We start from the raw sequence: 19,623 nt of genomic DNA on the forward strand, positions 1-19,623 counted from the left end.
CGCCGCCGCCCCCCCCCCCCCGCCTTATCCATTTCTAACTAATGCTTTTCATCTCAGAGAGTACATGAATATGGAAGTGTAAGCGCGGGTTATTGTGAACCCGAACAAAGGGTACTGCTGTAGATTTCAATGCGTTTGGACCATAATGTGCTGCTTTCTTGATAATGGGCTCTTGGCATTGAAATGAAAAGCAAACATATCATTAAGGAGGCGCTCCATAAAAACTGTCTGTCATATATCTTAAGCTTCATTAGTTTAGATTAATGACTTACTCGATATACATGACAATAGGTGAAGCAAATCTTTGTTTATTTATTGACAATTAAATGTGGCGGTGACATGCATAAACAGGCTTCCCTCTGATTAGTTCCATGTTTTAAAGTAACTTTGTGTTATAAAACTTGTTAACTACAGTATCATTTTATTGAGCTCTGCAGGGTGAATGATGTGATCTACATTGAAAGACATCAATATTGCTGCCATTTCTGGCAGCCACTGTCGCATTGTGCTCCCAGATTGGAGTTGATATCTCATTGTACAAATTCAGGGACCCAGAAAATGTCCAGTTATTGAGCCTCTGCCCTGCGAGGACAATGTTCTATTCATGGAATCTGGGTGCAAGGTCACAGGCTGAAACCTGAATGAGGGATAAGATTCAAATTCGCTTCACGGTTTTGCCGAGGACCTCCCTGAAATTCAGTTTGGAAAGCATGGAGCGTTTCTCAGACTATTCTACTTCAGAGGGATGCCTCCTAATGCCATGCAAACGAGTGTATAAATAAATACAGCACATTCTAATTAGGAGGCTGCTCTGGACAGAGCAAGCTTACCTTTTAAAAAGCTGCTGATGTGTCTGTATTACGTGGATCCTGTTGACACAAGAAAGCTTCCAAGAATACCTCTCCCAGATGTACCATTTGAGGAGAAACTGGGAAGGCAGGGGAGAGGGAAGAGGAGGAAAGGGGAGAAGGGCAATGTGGCATAAAATGTATCTGCTCGCTAGTCTCTCTGAAATATTTGTGGTTTGCCTTTCCATGAATTCCAAAGTTGGAGGCTGTCAGGGATAATCAGCCCTTCCCATCACAGACACCCTGTGGTTCTCCTTAATAGCTCCCTTTTATGTGCCATCAACCCTCCAAAATATATTTAGAAAAGACTTATTTAGAAGGAGGCATAAAATAAAATCCATGTTGCGGTTGAGTATTACAAATGATTTCTGGGCTCCATTCTGTGCTATTAGGTTCTCTGTAGAATTTTCATACAGAGTAAAAAATAAACTCTCAGCCAGCTTGAAAGAGAACTCGTTTCACAAAAGAAACCAGCTTATTGTACACAGCTACTCACAACGTTGAGTGAGGGCGTATCTCCCTGAGCACTGGAGTCCAATGACGCATCTTCGCTTTACTGGGTAAATATTGGCCCCAAACGATGCACCTAGTGATCTTTCCTATAGAACATCCTGAGCAGAATCTGAATGCAAAGGAAAGGATGGTGCTAATCTAAGTATTATTTGCTTGTATCCCCAACCCCTAATTTAGCTCATGCACAGACCTTGTCTTAAGATGACTTTGCAATCATTTTGTTCTGTTACTGTTTCTTGTGTTTGTTATGTAAGATCGATCCCTATGGTAGCAGAGTAGCCAAACTCTGCTCCTTGAATTACACTTTTCCCTTTCTTCTCATTAAATAGGCCATTCTCCCGTTCCTCCCCCAGCACCCCCATCTTTAGTGCAGGTCATCAACTGTCACCTCTTGGCCTGGGAAGAGTGGGCTGGGACAGGGTCTTCAGATGGCCTCATGGTGGGAGTAATAAAAACTTGCCCTTATTTCTTGTCTGTCTTCTACAGAGTTTGTCCTCTGGGATAGTGCTGACCCCTCCCAGAGGGGCAAGGCCAGTGTGCTGAGGCCGGGTCTGAGGACCTCCCGTAGGGGCCATGAATGAACATGGGCACTGGGGATTAAAAACTAAACTTTGCCTAAGTCCTGGATGCTGACTCTTTCATCTTCCCACATTTGAAGACTTGAAAGTCCTGCTGAAATGCTGATAGGGTGAGTTTTGGATTTCTCCAGACTCCCATGCTAACCGTTCCCATTGGGTCCTTCTGGAAGCTTCTCACATGATCATCCCTGTCATCAGTTAGCAGTGAAGAGTTCCTGGGTGACCAGCTCCTTGTTCCTTTTTGTGGCAGGTCACATCCTTAGGTTTGAAAAGACCCCTTTCTAGTATAGAAAAGTCTGTTTATATTTGGAATGAGAAAAATAGACAGACAGAATTTTCCTAAGAAAGGTGTGCATGTACACTGAAAGCTTCCAGCGTTCCTTTCTTCATCTGCACGTGGAAACTTTCTCTTCTTTGTGAATTCTGGAGAAATGTTTTGAATTTCTGTCTTGATATTGTTTCGTTATCTTTTATGAAGAAATAACGGTCTTCAAAGAGGTATCTGTGGTTTATATCTGTGGTTCATGTTTATGAACTAGGTTATTTTTTAATAACTGGGAGCTGCTGTTAGACTGTAATATACATCTGAAATGATGTCAGAAAACTGGTCAAAAGATAAATCGACTAAGGCGTGTTTTATTATTGGACAATGGTGCTGAAGCTGACACACAATTATGTAAAAGAAATCGGTGATAAGGTTTTGTATTTGATCAGTAACAGCTGAGCTCTCACAAACGAAGATCCTTACCAGACCACAAAATTCAATGTAAAACAACTACACCTTTGGAGATAATGAACATATTTTTTTCCCCAAAACAAGCAAACGAACATGCTAAGCTTTCCTAATGCCAGATTAAACCGAAGCTGTAAACGTTTTTTTCCTACGAGGAGAAAATTATTGTATTTGTTCTCATGCCACAAACCCTGCCTCATTAGGCTTGATTTACCTATTAGAAGGGGAGAGTCACATGCTAGCCAGGATCTCCTGAAGCACTAATTCTTTCCCCAAAATGCTTTGCTTATTTTATTTTGCTCTCCTTTGTTCACCAGACTCGGCCTTTCTTTCAAAATTGCACCCTCTTTTCTCTGTTGCAGCGTTCTGAGGCTTCGAATACAAATGATCATTTACAAATTGAAGGTTAACACAGAAATGCATTGTACTTGTGATTTGATGAGTAAAAACAAATCTCAAAATAAGAACAAATAGCGGTATTATCCCATGGGAAAGAGCCTTGTGTATTGATCTATTATTTCCCAGCTTGAAATGTGCCACTATTGTAGTTCCACTTGATTATGAGGCTTTTTTTTATCACTTCCTCCGGTTGATTCAACTTGAGTGCTTCTGACATTTGCAAAGTTCTTCACATATTCTGCTGAGCAGCAGGGGAAACCTTGTTAATGAAGAAATAACAAGCTGAAGATTTGAATAAATATTTAGCTGATTGAAAGGAGGTATACAGTTAATTTTTTTTTTAATGCTGACAACTTAGGAAACTCACCAGCACTGCTTTGCTTGTGTTAGCTAAAAAGGGGTCTAGTAGAGTTTTTTACTGCACCACAGGGCACTTTCATTTCCTGATTCTATTATAAACTAAGTGGCCACCTGAACCTGCCAATGAACTTGTTCTATTGTGTTTTTCTATTTTTAATCCTGAAAGCGTAAACACATTTCTCATCAGATGTGTTACAGCATACCATACCCTGGAGAGATTTATGAAGGTGCCATTGGGTGATTACAGAGCCATTCATTTATAAATAAGTGTCCATTCTGAGAGGAAACTATAAATGAGAGCAGCATTTTCATCCTTCCACAAATCTGTATAAAAGTGTATAGGGTTTTTTTTTGTTTTTTTTTTTTTAAATACTTGCTACAGTGGCATGGAAACAGTCTGGGTTTTATACCTTTTTAGGTTGTGTTTTCAGTCCTAACGTATGATTAAAGTTCTGGTCTTATAAGCAAGGTGGTGTTTTATGAGACTCATGGCAGCAGCTGTAAGAAGGAGCGAACAGGGATTCATTCAGGGATTAATTTCAAGAGCCCTGTGAGCATGGCTGAGAGGAATAGTTGCTGGTGGACATCGGCACCAACGGGAAGTCCTGTTTTGTCCCATAGCATCTGGTTCTGCCCTCTGAAAGAAGGCTTCCTGTGTATTTTTCTAAGACATGTACCCATGCTTTCAGAGCATTCTTGGCATACATGATTTGGTATCTGGATCTGAGAATATCTGAAGCTATCTTCCAAAGAACGTTTCACGTACCAGAATCCTTGAGAAAGACTCTTCTTTGAACAAATGTATTGGGTGAAGGTGAGGAAGAACCAAATGCATTTGGGCATGAATGTTACTTAGAAAATGTTTCCATGTGTGACATAATGCCTAGAATCACGACTCTTGAGGTTGGAAGGTAGTCTAAGCACTCCCAAAAGATGCCACGTGCCCTCTAAAAACATCCCGGAGAAGTCTAGAATTAAATGATTAATCCCAGGCACAAGGGGGCAGACATCTGTTTCTCAAAGAAGCCTCCACAGTCTTTGCACCGACGTTGTGGGAAAGTTTTCTATATTGAGCCCAAATTTGCTTCTCGCTTTTACCAAGAGCCTAGTGCTGTTGTTTGGGCCAGACAGAACAGGTATCTTCTTACTTTGCTCATTCCACTACTAATTCTTGAAAGTAGCAGTGATGGTCCCCTTTTATATACTAAATACCTGTTAGTCCCTCTGGATCCATGTTTCTAACTTCACCTGCATAAGATTCATTGGGGAGAATTAAAATGCAGGTGGTTTCTCCAGAGCATTCAATTCAGTAGGTCTGTGTTACTAATAGAGAAAAGATTTCTCTACTAAGTAGAGAAATCACCCACACAGGAAATAGAGATGTTGTCATTATAATAATGTCTACAGAGCACTTACTATGTACTCAGTATTTACTCCCTTTATCAAAAGAGCTTAAGGGGAAATAATTCTAGAAAACAAATAAAAGAAGAATTTCTCTACTTGAAGGGAGTTGGCAGTCTTGAGTTCTACACGACCCATTCTCGACCCTGTGGCTTCTTGGTTAGCTCTGAGAACTGCTGGCATTTCTCAGAGTACTTCATCAACATTATTGATCAATGCTAACTGAACATGTTGAATTTGAGGTGATGGCAAACTATTCAAATGTTAGACGTTCCACTGTGAGTTGTAAGCACAAGAATTGGGAGCTGAAAATGGCCAGTGTGGTTCCATATTGCAGAGCCACTTACTGGCTCTTCATGAATGGAACATACCTTCAACAAATGCTCAACTAAATACATTTCTTGAGAAAGACTTGAGTAGCTATGTTTTGGGAACTGGAAATTTAATATTGACACATGAGATATTTAATATTTAAAAAGACCAAGCTTTTTTACATATGACAGGGTTAGTGAGTTGATGATATCTCCATCCTCACCTAATGAATCCCTTAATCCCAGGCTGTAATATAATGAAGAATATTTTGCCATGGGAGGAGGAATAATCATCATGGAAAAATTGCATTCCCTTGATGAAAGCTGAATTTTGGGGATTTGGCCTACAGGTTTCATAGAAGGAAATGCTATCTATAAAAGTCACATACTCCATTTCGCAGACTATGGGCTTGTTATCTTAATGCACAAACAAAAACACAGACTCTTACTGAAGAGTTTCAGTAAATCCCCCTTTGCCATTTTGTTTTGAATTCACTGAAAGGTCAAGAATAACAGCAGCAGGTATCAGTTACATATGTAGGGGGTGTAAATTTCATGTGTAAATGAATTTCATAGACTGCCTTAGAGGATGCAAAGCCTTGCTATTTTAGTTGTAATCTTGGTTCTGGAAAGCAAATTTGCAATTATTGATGGATACTGTCCTTAGGTTCAATCATCGGCAGATGTTAACTAAACTACAAAAGCATCATTTGGCTGTGGCAACCTGTTAGCCACGGGGATTATCAGCTTAAAAATGGAAGTGTGCTCATTACTGAATCAACATCATGTGTCAATAGCACTTTCTGGGTCATGCATAATAAATATGAATATTATCTTGGACAAAAAATATATGCTTTACACAGTATGTAATGTTGAGAAAAAATTTCTGACTTTCATTCTTAAATCCTGTTCATCATCTTTGCTAGTGAAAGTAATGTTACATCAGTGTGTTTTTAGTCCTGGGAAGAGGCAACGGTGCTGTAATTCAACAGAACTGAGTCAGTTCTTAAAATAGAGATGTTTGTGGAACAGAGAAGAACAATTCATCAACCTTAATGGAAGTATCTAGTGAGAATATCCAGTGCCCCTTGTTCCAAATTTGTGTTCATAAAACAACCTCTGCTTTTATAATTTGTTTTCCTGGGGAGATTGATCTATCAAGATTGGGTTTGCAAATAGTCTCCATTTGTAAATCAGGTATGTCTGTCTTTGTAAACTATTGAATTTATAGCTGGTAGATGAGGCTGTTGTTTGTAAGTTTACTTAGCCTTAGTCTTTCCTTTTAGCTTGATCAATAATCGGTGCCCTTAAAAAGTTGAATTTGGAGCTCTGTGATTCTAAGGCCAGAGCCTGGAATTGTGCCTTTCTACTGAAGTGTAAAGACCAGAAGGCCTATCTTTCTGGCATTTTAAAAGCTTCTCAGCACCGTTTGTCTTATCTGTGATTACTGAAATAAGAAGGTATCTACTTATGACATTTCTTTTTTAATTTTAATTTGAGAGAGAGAGAGTGTGTGTGAAGTGGGGAGAGACGCAGAGGGAGAGTAAGAGGCTCTACGTTGACGTGGGGCTCTATCCCATGGCCTTGGGATCGTGACCTGAGCCTAAATCAAGAGTTGAATGCTCAACTGACTGACCCACGCAGATGCTCCTGTTTATGACATTTCTAACGCAAATCAGATCGAAGAGTTTTCTGATTCTTTGTTCCTTCTGAGTTGTAAATCCATTTACGGATCTATGGTAGACTGCCCCATTGCTGACCCTACATCCTGATGTTTATGCCCACATGTGATCTCTCTAACACTGACCATGGGCTTGGCCACTTGACTTGTTTTGGCTAATAGAACATTAGCAAGTGAGGGGCGCCTGGGTGGCTTAGTCGGTTAAGCGTCCGACTTTCGCTTAGGTCATGATCTCGCGGTTCGTGGGTTCGAGCCCCGCATCGGGCTCTGTGCTGACTGCCAGCTCGGAGCCTGGAGCCTGTTTCAGTCTGTGACTCCCTCTCTCTCTGACCCTCCCCTGCTCACGCTGTCTCTCTCTCTCCTAGGGGGAAAAAAAAAAGAACATTAGCAAGTGAGATACAAGCAGAACCTTTATAATCATTTGCACAATGAGTCTTGTTTGCTTGGAAAGCTATGTTTTGGAAGCCAGTTGCCATGGTGTAGGGAAACCTGTGCTAGATTGGAATGGTGATAGCCAAGTAGAAATAGGCAGAGGCCTTAGAAAATGAAAAGACATCTTAGAAGTTCCAGCCCCAGCCATGGTCCCAGCTGCAAGTGCTCCGTGAAAGACCTTAGCTCCATCCTGTGAAGCAGATGAAAAACCCAGAAGAATAGACAGCTGAATGTACAGAATTCTGATAAATAATCATTATCCCTTTAAACCAGTAAGTTTTGTTGAGTGGTTTGTTGCGCAGCAGTAGCTAAAGAAACAGGATTCTTTTCTCTTAGCTACAGATCCTTTTGTCTTAAATAGATCAATATTAAATATTCCAAGGAAAGATTTCAGGGGAGAGTTTACTGAGTAGTACTTATCCAAAGTCCCTTAAACCCATTTTTCAAACCTCTTTCCATACTAGAATGGTATTATAGTGCCATCTGGTGGCAAAGACTGACTGTTCTGGATGTTTTATGGAATCTGGTGAGTTTAGCCAGTTAAAATATGAAAATGCACACAGAAGCACAGAGAACTCAGGGAACCAAAGAGAACAGGGAAAAACATTTTGTGAGATGAACGTGCTGGAAATGACCTGTGTGCACACCCAGTGCAGGAATGCTGTGGCCAGCTAGTGGCCCTTCGTTCCTAATCTCTCCAGAACTGCTGTGGACTGGAGGCAAATATGGTACCAGGGCAAGCAGGTTCCCTTTCACCACTTTTCTGCTGAGCCAGGAGAGAGAAGGGTGATGAGCAGAGGTGAAAATGTACTTCATGCTTCTTTCTTCGTCACATGCGAGTATGAAGTGAAATGTCCCTCAGCACTCTCAGGGATTTGCTAAACGTTTTTGATGTGGGCAGAGACTGCCCCGAATGGGGTGGAAAGTGGGTAGGCAGTGGAAAATGAGAGAGTGTTCAGGTGCTGACTTCCTTTGATATTACCATGCCTACTTTGCAGTCACCAGCAAGAAGCCATGCTATCAGGAAACAAAGCAAAGAAACGCTGCCGCTGAATGACTCAGCAAGCATGGCCACCGGGCTTAGCCCTCCTTACCCGCCATGGGCTCTCTTCCCTTGTGACTGAGCTAGGCTAGGTGTGGGTTTAGGGCTCTGTCTGTCCGGCCTTTCTTTTCAAGGGAGATAGAAGGGACAACTCAAATATTTCTGGAACTTGAAAACATATACTGTGTAAGAACCACAGTGTCTTTCAGGAGTTAAATTTTTGTCAAAAAAAACCAATAATTATGTTTTTGTTGTGAATTCCCCACCAAGATACATCAGCACAACACCTATTCTAATAAGTAGTGGGCGTTTGTTTGTGCTCATGCTAATTCTAGAAAAGAAAAAAAAAACACTTTCTTCCAAGTAAAATGATTTTATCTGAACTCACAGTGTTGAAGGAAACATAGTGCTTATATTATCTTTTCAAGTTGAAGTAAATTTCTCTTAACATAATATATATTACAATAATAGCATCTAGTTAAGATTTCATTATGACATTTCAGTTCACTATAATACACAATCCTTGCCATGTTTTTATAAAACATTACTTGGTATGAAATATTCACATTAACTACAATTGCTGAAATGACTGATGTTTAAATCTAGCGACAGTTTCCATCATTATTAAACTTCATTATAAAATAAAGTATGTGGGTGGAATTGTGGCTTGATGCTTTTGTAATTTGCTCTCTACCTTTTTCAATGTACTTTTCAGTTACATCAACTGAATCATTTCATCTTATAGAGGTAAAGATGAAGGAAAAGAACAAAAACATGGCCATTAACGGAAGCAGTGCAAATGCGCATAGTTAATGGAAACCATTTTGACATTTTGTATTTGATTCCATGGTGTACCTACTCAAACAATTTCAATGGCATATTAGAACAAAATGCTACATTGTGCTCTTCACTAAGAATGCAAGTAATAGACTTCAAAAATTACCTTTTCACTGAAAGTATTATCTGCTGGAAATGAAGAAATGTTTTACATTATGAGAGGCTAATAGCAGTGAGAGGAAGCGGTGGGCTGACATGGTAACTCAGGCAGGGGAGGGATTTGACTCTTTACTCTCCAAAATGCAGTCTTTCATTTGATGAAGTACAACAAACATAATCTTCATTTCGTGGGTTCTGATTTTTTACATCTGTTGACTGTATTTGTCACTAATCCAAGCAAAGGCTTGTGCAGGTTACAACAGAGCCCACATCTGTTACTTGCTCAAGCACAATCACTGCTTTGGAATATGTTGACTCTGAGTCTGAGACACAAACTTGCTTTGTAAAAATAAATAGAAAGTTTAAAATTATCTGGCCGTAGGAAAAATAGCTACTCGGCCTCCCATTGTGCATACTAATAGGCAGCTTATTTATTGGGAACAAATATAGGTCGTATGGATTTTATTAAAGACGTGATTTATTAGGACTATTTTGCTGTAGGACAGAGTGAAGGTGCCTACGCATTGAGGGAGTAGCCCCGATTGTGGGAAGTGTATACACACTCTATATCTTTCATGAAAGTACTTTCACATAGGAATAGCTTATCTGATTTCCATAGCAACTTTGTGAAACAAGCATTATTTCCATTTTTCTCATGTGAAAACAGACTTGGAGAAAATAGGTGGTTTGCTCAAGTTCACACGACAAATAAGAGACCTAACCAGGAAATGAACTTTCCTCTTGAATCTGAGGAAAACGTGGAGGNTAAATCAGTGCTACAAGACCAGCTGTAAGATGACTTTTAGTTGGGGCTGGGGAGGTTTTAACTCTGCATGCTGATACCGATTTGAGGATAGAAGGAAGACTGGTTGAACAGATGTCAGTGATAAACCCTGAAGACGGTTTTGTTTTCAGCAATATAAATAGTATCAGTTGACAAGATAGTAAGTGACTTAATATCTGACAGTAGGTTCCAGCAGAAAGAAATAAAAGTCTGGCTTCCTGATTCCCTGCCCCCTACTCTGCAGCTAACTGCACCCATATGATAACACACACTGTCCATCGTTGGCAAAAGCCCAACGCTGACCTCGGTGAATCTCTGCCCTGGTGCCTTGGCAATTTGATGGAAAAGGAGGGCAGAATCTAGGTCAGAGCTGCAGGGAAACCCAAAGACCCACTTCTGTAAAAGATATGCTTTGAGGAGAGAAGGCAAAAGAGAGGAAACCTGTTACAACATCCTTTTCACTACCTTATGTTCTCTTCATATATTTTTGCAAGGCAGCTTGCAAACGAAGCTTCTAGCTCTTGGTCCACTGCAGGCACCAGATGAACTCCAACAACTTGGAATGTCTCATGGTCCCATGGCTCAAGGTAGGGCCTTCGATGAAACTTTACCCCCCTCGTTGCTTGTCCAGTAGTTATGGATGAGATGGAAGCCTTTCCTTCTGTAGGGACTGATAAGAGTCCCGGATACCCAAAATACCAATTTCTGTGTTATCTCAGAGAGGAAAAATACTAAATGTCTACAAATACTCAAGTTGCTAAGAAGCATATCAATATGAAAATAAAAATCAGTCAATTCACTGGTTTTGCTGGTCTTAAACGTAAACTGATGAAGTAATAGTGTTAGCTTCCTTGCAATTCTAAATCTTATTGTCCTGGCCAATTCCCAAGACAACTGAAGCATTTGTGTGTGTTTGTTTTGGGGGAAGAGATGTACAGCGTGAAAACTTTTTCTTTAAAACTAGCTTCTTCTTTAGTATGGAAAACTTATTCTTCTAGAGAAGTCGTCAGGCCACTTCATGTTGGAATAGGGCATATGATAATAGGCATGACTGTGCTGACTACACAGCCCCCAGAGACAGTCCTTTCTTAAGTACCACCGTTTGAGATGAAATATATCAACAACTAGTGCATTTCTCATGGTTTAGAAGGCATAGCGTTATTTCCTCAGCTGTAATTCATCTTTGCAGACTCCATTTTTAATTTTTTAATGCTTATTTATTATCAAGAGATAGAGACAGAGCATGAGCAAGGAAGAGGCAGAGAGAGAGGAAGACACAGAATCTGAAGCAGGCTCCAGGCTCTGAGCTGTCAGCACAGAGCCCAACGTGGGGCTCGAACCCACGAACCGTGAGATCAGGACTTGAGTCAAAGTCGGATGCTTAACTGACTGAGCCACCCAGTCATTTATAAAGTGGGCATTTCTTCAGTTCTGAAGTAAAGCTCACATCTCGGGAGAGGGTGGGCTCTAGTTTCTCTGTGAAGGGGAATTGCGACATTTTCTGGTTGGAGAATTGCTAAACACCCATTTCCACGGAAGAGCATCTGCTCTCAGCTGAATTGCTAGTGCTCTGGGCAAGCAGGGGACTCATCATTAGCCATTTGGCTGTGTGGTTTGTCACAGAGGAATTGTGGGATGTGGGGACTAGACCAGGGCAAGCGCGGTGGTTCTGTCCAGGGAGGGCCCACACGGCAAATTACAAAGGACCAGCATTGTGGGAGCTGTCACATGGGTATGTTGGGGATGGGGAATGGGAAGTCGGCTCCCGGTGGTCTTCAGGGGCTCGGTCCCGAGCACATTAGATAGCAGACAAGGAGGCACTGACACGGTAAGGGGTTGGGGCTTTCGGAATGCTCAGGAGCTCAGCTCTTACTGGCTCACCGTCAGAAAAATACTAAGTCTCAGGCCCCGGTGGGGTTGGACTGATGGACTTTCTCAGACTGACGGACTATGGGTAGTCAACACAGTTATCCTTTTACAAAATGTGAACCATGGAAACACGCAGGGCTGGCTGATATGCTCCTATACTTACACATTAAAGGTGAATTGATTGATTGGGATGGATTTGGGGCAGGATGTTTGACTCGATGGGCACTGTTTACAGGGACAATCACAAGGTTTTCAGAGTTCTCTTTTGGAACAATTCAGGTGCTAGACCAATTCAGACGCCTGGACCTCAGGTCCCTCAAGTGCAGGGAACAAGTTTTGCTGATTCCTGGGAGGAAGGGGCACACACAGCCTGCCTGATGCCAGGTAAACAGATGCATAGGCAGAGACAAGTGACCTATTTAAGCATATGCTTCTTTGTGGAAGCTGACGGTAATAATTCTCATGATAGTTATTCGATAAACATATACACACATCTTGGTTTTTCACATTAAGATCTTTATGCAAAGAATGTGTACCATGGTGCCTCTGCAATGTACATTTGGACCATGACCTATTAAGAAACTCAAGTGTTTTCTAAAATGAGAAAAGGCACTTTTTTTCTTAAGAGAAACGAGAAAAAGATACACTCTAGAAAAATCTGCCATTGAATTTCAGAGATTTCTGTCTAAAACTGTATCGTTTTCATCAAACAGTAGTTTATAGTATAAACTGTTGTTACTTAAACCAATAAGCCATGCCTCAAGCTCTAGGCATATGTATTGGAAACTACATACAATGAAGAAACCACTGTAAAAAGGATGATCACGTGATGCATGAGGAAAGGCCGACAATGATGCCAGGTGGTGCCTTGGAGCATAATAACGAGACCAGTATGTCAAAGCACAGCAATCAATACCAAAGAAAAATCAACACATATTCAACATCGTCCTTACAGTGTTAAGCTGATTATCTACTTCAAGTAATTGAGGCAGTGAGATGAATGTGTTCGGCAGCCTTTCTTTTTCTGTTTTAGAATGCAGAGCTAGGTATAAAGGTTAACTGGTGTCTTACATTGTTCATCATTCCACCTCAGTCATAGATTTCCAAGGAGAGAGATACCTTCTCCAAAGAGAGACTGAGTAAAGCCCACATAGTTTCTATCATTTTAAACCATGCTATCAATGTAAAGCAATGTGAAAAGAGTAATTTATGATGTTTTCAATTGCATACACATTTACATAAATACATGTACCCAAGCATGAAGCATCGAGACAGGCTTCTATACATACACTAACACACACCATTTCTATCACTTGATGACTTTAGGTGCATGAATGTCCAATGCGTGAAACTTCAAACAGATCCTTTTAGAACAGACTCTCCTGTTTTATGTCTCCGCCTCTAAAGAGGAAGTGCAGCCATGAACGGGAGACTTGAGCTCTACTCACTGAACTTAAAAATGGGCTTGGATCACCCCCCACTGAGGAGCTTTTTTAGGTCTCCATGGGGAATTAGAGAGCTGCTGTTCCCCCATAACCCTTCAGGACAATATCATCATCTTCACTGGTGAATCATTCTTTTACTTCATCACTTTATTTCATCCTTATTAAAGCTTAAAATCTCTAATGTGTTAGGTTACAAGCTTTGTTCTTTTCTACCTTCTGGGGAAGTTCCCTTCTTGAAAGAATATCGTGATAACATGGTTGTCTCAACTTCCTGTTCACAAATCTAAAGTTCTCAGTTCCTTTAACATTTTGTAGATAATCCCTTAGAATCCTTCTAATTCAAGATTTTAATCTGAATCTTCTGTAAGCCTACATATGTATCTTAAGTCTCCATACATTAGCATTCTATTCCTTCTTTAAGGGCCAAGTTCAGTTATACCTCCTCAATAGACCATTACCCCAAGAATGACCAATATCTCATTCTTTTAACTCTTCATAAGAATTCATCTTTAGCACATGTCAAGCACAGTGTGGAGGTTAATAGCATAGCCTCCATAGTCAACAGACCTCAGTATGACTCCTGGTTTTGTCATTCCCTTTGGACAAGTTGACCAACACATCTGAGCTGCATTTCCTCCCTTTGTGCAGATGAAGCATTTAATAAAAATTAGCTTTCATTATCTCATTTCTATTTTACATAGATTTCCTTAGGTATAAATGCTTTATACAGTGGGGATCTACAAGCAGATCCCCAAATGTGTATGTTATGGGATCAGACACACAACCAGGCTTGTTTAGAGGGATGTGGGATCAACAACGCAAGCATCAAGTTTTACAAGGATTCTAGGGGATTCAAGGGAAGGAATATACACCTATGGGTGGTGAAAGTCAAGGAGGCAATTTTTAAGTATGCTTTTTCTCAAATGATCCTTCAGTCCAGATCCCCAAGGTTTCTACCTAAGACGTGGGATAAATGAGTTCCATTTAAGAGCTTATAAAAATAATAGGAGTGTGTCAAGAAAATACCTAAAATATACTGAAGGCAAATGTCAACATGATTTGGTGCCCCAGGCTGCAGACTGTGATGTTATTGGGCTGAGAATATTTTTCCATCTATTTTAGTAAAGTGACTATTGAAGCACAATAGAGCAAAGAAAACTCTCACTGGTGGATAGTTGGCCACGAGAAGAGGGGAAAGCCACAGTTATCTCTGGGGTCCAAAGACCTTGGAGGCTGGATCTTACTTCTTATGCTGTGGTGTCTGTAAACAGTAGAGAATTGAATGAAACTCATAGGGTATGTATGAAAATTAAACCACACCGTATCCAGGAGAACTAGATATTCCAGCACGCCTTTGATACCTTGGCAGAAGCTGAGGATTTTCTTAATTTTCTTAATTTCTTAATTAGGTGAGCTTAAGATAGAATGGGATTGCTATGTTCTGCAGAAGGATGTTCATCCAGAAAAGGACAACATCATGTTTAGTTTATTAAGCATACTTTCACTGCAGGGGGTACATCTTTATTAAGAAGTCTGGATTGTTATAACAGACCAGCAGAGGAAATGGATCAGGGGCTGAACACTGAAAGCATGAAGATTAAGTTAATCTAAAAGAATACTGGATTCAGCATATTAGAACTCTATCGGTTGTCCGGAGAAAAATCACCCCTGTTCAATCAGACTTGAAGGAACATTCACAAGATGTTGATGAAGTCCCTAGAAGATGAAAAGCATTGGCAGCATTTCACTCTTACAGTGAGATGATCGAGAGAGGTGGTAGGAAGGAACAAAATTAAGGCATATGTGACTTGAGACAAAGAGTCCAAAAAAGGGCAGACTCTAGAAGACCCCAGAAGGATGTACTTGGACATGTGGCTCGAATACTCAGGAAATCACAGGTCAGCCACAGGACAAGAAAAACAGAATGCCAAAAAATATCATAAAAAGCTGGTATGAAAAGTAAATTGGTACCCACTGATTTTGATAGTTTTTTATCCTGGAAATCTTAAATCCACTTGGAGAATATATTTTAAGAAAAGAATTCAAAAGTGGAAAAGCTAGTACATACCATTTCCTTAATGCTTAGCATCTAGGTTATAGGATATTAATTAAGGTATAACTACATTATAGACAATTACACAATCTTTAAAAATGATGTTTATACATCTGTGCTAGTGTAGAAAGTATTGTGTCATTATACTAAGGGAGACAATCCAGAATTAAATATATATATCACATGTTTTCAGTTATATATACATATACAGGTATATATACAATATTTATATAAATATTTATAAATATATATCAATTTATACATACACTGAAAAAGATACTTATAAATATAAATGTATACTTTTACATAGATGTTATATATAAATAGACATAGTATATATACATGCATATATATGATTTTAAATATATATATATACATTAAAAACAGCTATGTTATTATACAGCTGAGAAAAGCTGGGACAGTTTATACCAAAATTAAGAGTGATTGTCTTTAGGTGGTGGGACTATGAATATTTTTTTAAATATATTTTCTTTCTTTTTCAACATTGTGCATAATGAGCATGTATTGTAAGCATAATAAAAATGAAAGAGAAGTATTTAAATTTCAAAAAGTATATACTGCTAAATTACCCTATCAGAGCGTTGTATCTATTTTATCCTTGCCTATGCGAGAGTCCACTTCCCATACCCTCAGTTGTTGGGATGGTATTTTGCCCATTTTTGTGTTCCTTCCACAGCAAACGATGGTGCCCGCCATCTTGTTGCATGAATGCTTACCCTAAGGTATTTTCTGCAATCAGTGGCTTTCTCTTCACTCCTACAGCCCCTACTTGTATTACTTGCCCAGATTTCTGCAATGGCCTCTAACATCCTTAAGACTTGCTTCCTTTCCTCCTAGTACTTGGGCGACTTGTATTGTTTCCCGAATAAGTAACTGAACCGGATTGAATCTCAGTTTCTTAATTTTTTTAAAAAATAAAAAAAAGGTAAAAAAAAAAAAAGCACTTGAAAGACATTAGAAAGAAGAGCAAGGAGATTCAACTTATTTCCCTATGAAACAGTATCACTCCGTGCCACACAGACACCCCTTCTGGGAAAACTGTTAAAGATTGCAAATGAAAGGGAGAGAAAATGAATCATTTCCATGCCTATGGGACAGGAAAGAAGTTAGAGATAAGTAAAAGATAGTCTCTGAAGAAAAGAAATAAAGTAAATCAAGATTAAAAACTGTGCTTTTTCACTCCCCTTCTTCACAGAATCCACTCTCGCTCGGTTCCTTTATCCTGCTATAATGCGGCACAGGCGCTCTGGAATGCTATGAGGTGGGAGACAAGAATATGAACAATGAGCTGAATTTTTTCTTGCCTCCTCTAAAATTGGTCTTCAGCAAAGTGAAAAGGAAGGTTTGATTGCTGCATGTGAGTATCTCTCCAGAATTCAAACCAAGACTTAACTTCTCCCTAACAAAACTAACCTGAAATAAAATAAATCACAGCTTACAGAAGACATTTCTGCTCCTCCTTTAAAAGAAAATGTTATAATCTAGTTCATGGAGGTTTGAGGTGCCCTAGATTGAGCATTAATTGTAAACAGGTGGCGCATGTTAGGAACTTAAATTTTCCGAAATTTTAGCCCCCACCCCCGCTCTAAGTTGCGTGGAATCTGAGAGTAGGAAAGAGTACAGAGTTTGCTTTGGATACTCGGGTGTGGTTGCTATGGCAACAAAACTTTAGGGCATTGTCGTCTACATGGAATAGCGAAATGACAGATGGCCCATTATGAAACTGTACATATTTGGAGATGAAAAGAAAATACATCACTCTCAAGTCCATTCATTGCGCTGTTGCAAAAATGCTGGGCAGTGATTACTGAAGGGAGTGAGAATAGGTGACCAGAAAGGAAAGGTTAAAATAAAACTTTATTCATCTGGAAACCATGTCAGCTGACTTGCCGATTGCTTATAGAGCGTTGCCTCTCCCCACCCATATAGAGAATTCTACCTTTCAGGTGTTTATCTGGCACCACTCAGTGGAACTTTGAAACTTCCTATATCGTGACTACTGTTCGGAGGCCAAAATAAAACAGGATAAAGACAACAGGGTAAAACTCTCATGTGGTTACCACTGGGTAAGTCTGGTTTCCATCCCCATCCTTGGGTGCCCTTGACAGTGTGTTGGGTGATGTCGAGGATCCAGGAAGGTTGGGTATTTTTCCTTGTAGTCTGTATACGATGTAACGTACTAGGAATAATAACAGGTCCAACGGAATAATAACAAACTTCAAACACACGATGTGAAGTTCTGAGCGAGGTCCTGAAATTCATGGCTGCAGATCCAGGAGGTAAGTTTAGGAACTTATTGTAAAAGGCTTAGGGATCTTGACTGGTCCACTGTGATGTGCCTGCCAGTTGGTCCTGAATATTACCAACATGTTGAGGCCCTGGTCAAGGAAAGTGATAGCCTTGTGATTTAGTGATCATTTTTCAGGATGTTCCGCAGAAGTGTACCTATGTGCCTACTTACCATCCATTTCTTTCTCCGTCCATCCTCATCTATGGATAAATGACTGAAAATCCCCGACACTGAGTGGATCTTAAGTGAGGCCAGAGGCCACGTGTTAATGGAACTAGACAAATTTGACCTGTTTTCTAATACACAGGATGATGATGAAGAAGAACTGTCTGTGGTCCCAAGGGGGATCTTGCAGAAGAAATGTCTCAGCTTAATATTTTGAAGACTTCCTGAAAGCTTTCTCAAAATAGCATGCTGCCTTAAAAGGTAGTGAACTCCCTTTCATTAGAAGGCATCAGGCATCTGTTTTTGGCCCCACGGCATGCATGCATGCTGTCAGAAGGACTTAATTATCAGATCGGAGCCTTGGCTAGGTGGCTGCAAGTCCCAGCTTCGAGATCCACTATTCTGTGGTTCCTGAGCTGGACTTGCCATGCTCATCAAACTCCTGAACCATGAAAGCTCTACATTCTTGAGGCCCAGACACTTCTAGGCAGGGTCCACAAATCATTCACAAAATTGGAAAGTGTAGTAGAGAATCAGTGGGTATAAGGACAGGGCCGGCATGACTAGATCTATTCTTTTTGATGGCTCTTTGGCATATTTTTAACCTTGGCCTCTAAGGAGGTAAAGTCAATACATTAACCCAGATGACACTACTTCTTTACAAAGATTCTTATTTAAGTAATAGAAACATACGGCTCGTCAAACCGAGGAAAGAGTCCATTTCGCCTTTTTAAGAGCTCCTGAGGTAAATCAAAACATGTTGAGTAACGCTTTCTCATATTTTAATAGCATAACGTTCATCGAGACATAGGTTTGCTGCTTAGGATTTTTGTTGAGTGTCATAAAATATTATTTAAAAATCTTTAATCTTGGGAGATAGTGTGAGTATTGCTAACACACACACACAAATGTGTAAGTACTATTCATTTTTCGCATGTTGGCATGTTGTAAAATTCTGTTTTCTTTTCATTCCTCGATGTTGTAAATAAACTGGATCCATACAGAGGGGTTTTGTCAGACTCCCAGAAAGATAATTTTATTTTATAGCACATCCTAGAGTGACAGCCAGAAACTGTTCTGCATCACCTCAGTACAAACAAAATTAGCTTTTCACAATATTTTTGCAGATGTTAAAGGTCATTAATAGAATGAAACCAGATGACTAAAGCAATACATTTGGAATGATTGGGTTTTATTTTTCTGCCTTGCTTAAAGACACAGAGTCCCATTCTCTCTCTTACTTGGCTGAATTTCATCTTTTTTTTCCCAGTTAGTTAATGGTTTCCAAAATCATAAAAATGAAAGTGGTGGGATATGTATTTCTTGGCTTCTATCACCTTCCTTGTTTGACAGAGTTGGAATTTTATGAGGATGAAAATAGTATTCACTGTTCAAAAAACCACACCGTTTAACAATTGCTCTTGCTTTCTGTTTTTACGGAGGTCAAATTTTTGTTATGAAACACTTGAAATCCTCTTTCCAATTAAAAAGAGGAGAAGAGACAATTAACTGTAAGAAATGCTACTAGATTTCTCTTTCGGAATGGAAAGGAAAAAGCTCTTTTTTAAAAGTACTGGACTCTAGGACAGCCCTGGCCGGCACCCTGCCTCTCTCTACTGTTTCCCCACCCTGGTCCAACACAGCAAACCCGTACGGAAAAGCTAAATTCTCTGCAGACGTTCCTTAAGAAAGTGGAAGGAGGCATCCCCTTTAAACACAACCGGATAGGTTGGATTGCAAGATGGCAGGGACCCTTTTCCCG

At 39.9% G+C, this 19,623-nt stretch overlaps 1 pseudogene; it reads right to left on the reverse strand.

The window, feature by feature from the left end:
• LOC144221357 (mitotic spindle assembly checkpoint protein MAD2A-like) overlaps nucleotides 1-16,102 on the reverse strand; it is a 19,084-nt pseudogene extending 2,982 nt beyond the window's left edge.
• Between the last annotated feature and the right edge of the window lie 3,521 nt (nucleotides 16,103-19,623).

Source organism: Crocuta crocuta, unplaced genomic scaffold (assembly GCF_008692635.1).
Source record: "Crocuta crocuta isolate KB4526 unplaced genomic scaffold, BGI_CrCroc_1.0 scaffold20, whole genome shotgun sequence".
Classification (NCBI taxonomy): Eukaryota; Metazoa; Chordata; class Mammalia; order Carnivora; family Hyaenidae; genus Crocuta; species Crocuta crocuta.